The 889-nt window shown below is 47.9% G+C and overlaps 1 long non-coding RNA gene across 1 annotated transcript; it reads left to right on the top strand.

Moving 5' to 3' along the window:
- Window positions 1–105: 105 nt before the first annotated feature.
- On the top strand, window positions 106–889 carry LOC109364449. Its single transcript, XR_002110388.1, has 3 exons — window positions 106–362; window positions 551–599; window positions 851–889. It is a non-coding gene; the product is annotated as an uncharacterized LOC109364449 (long non-coding RNA).

Here is an 889-nt window from a genome sequence, read left to right as displayed (position 1 = left end):
TCAATCACTTCCACGATCCACTGAAGGTTGCTTGAGCGTTGGCATAGTTCCCTGTACGCAGCTGATGTCGAGGCATTTCCCCGCCCCCTCAAGAAACCAATCGAGCAAGAGAAGAAGGCCGGGAAAATGCTTATTGCTCACTATTTTTCACCTCTCGATACTTTCTTTAGGGTTCCTTGATTTCCCTGATCAAGCCAGGAGAAGGCTTGCCGTCCAAGAAGGAGCGAAGGCAGCTCTTTCCAGGAGTGGCAGAAGTCCCTGTGGAGAGATCCTTGAGAACCTGAGCTTGTTCTAGGAATTTCTCCAGCATGGCCAACCAGGGAGGTGGTTCTTATTCCCCTTCCCGCTCCGCATCTCGCAAGGTATGCTTGTGTGCTTTGATTTTTTCTGGCTTTTCTTGAGCGTGAAAGAGGGAGGGGTTGTGTAGGAGGATGCCTGCTGCCCTTTGGTTCACTGAGTACCCGCTTAGCTTCTGGGTTTGGTTCTAAGAATGAGACCTAATATCACGGTCGATTCTCAAGTTGTGCTCTTCTGTTGTTTGTTTTTTCAGATTCGATTGAATCGTGGTGAGATGTGGAGAAAACGGAAAGCCTCCGAAGGTAAGAACTTCTGGTAATGTAGCGTTGGGGTGCCTTTGTCCAAATATGACTGCATGGAGGGTATTTCTGATGTCTGAGAGAGGAAAATTGCAGTTCCGTGCCGGCTGCAGAAATGGCAAAATAATAATAATGAACAGCTAAGGGGCACACTGAATAAAATATGCTTGAGAATTGGAAGGTTGTGGTTGACAGTTCTGACACTGTCCTCCAAAGAGCTGTTCTTCAAGTATTCCTTGTTTTCTCTCTGTCAGAAGGTGACGGGAGTGGCATCCCAGTGAAGCGCAGCCTTG

Source organism: Meleagris gallopavo, unplaced genomic scaffold, assembly GCF_000146605.3.
Source record: "Meleagris gallopavo isolate NT-WF06-2002-E0010 breed Aviagen turkey brand Nicholas breeding stock unplaced genomic scaffold, Turkey_5.1 ChrUn_random_7180001857972, whole genome shotgun sequence".
Taxonomy (NCBI): Eukaryota; Metazoa; Chordata; class Aves; order Galliformes; family Phasianidae; genus Meleagris; species Meleagris gallopavo.
This window is presented reverse-complemented; position numbering and strand designations above follow the sequence as displayed.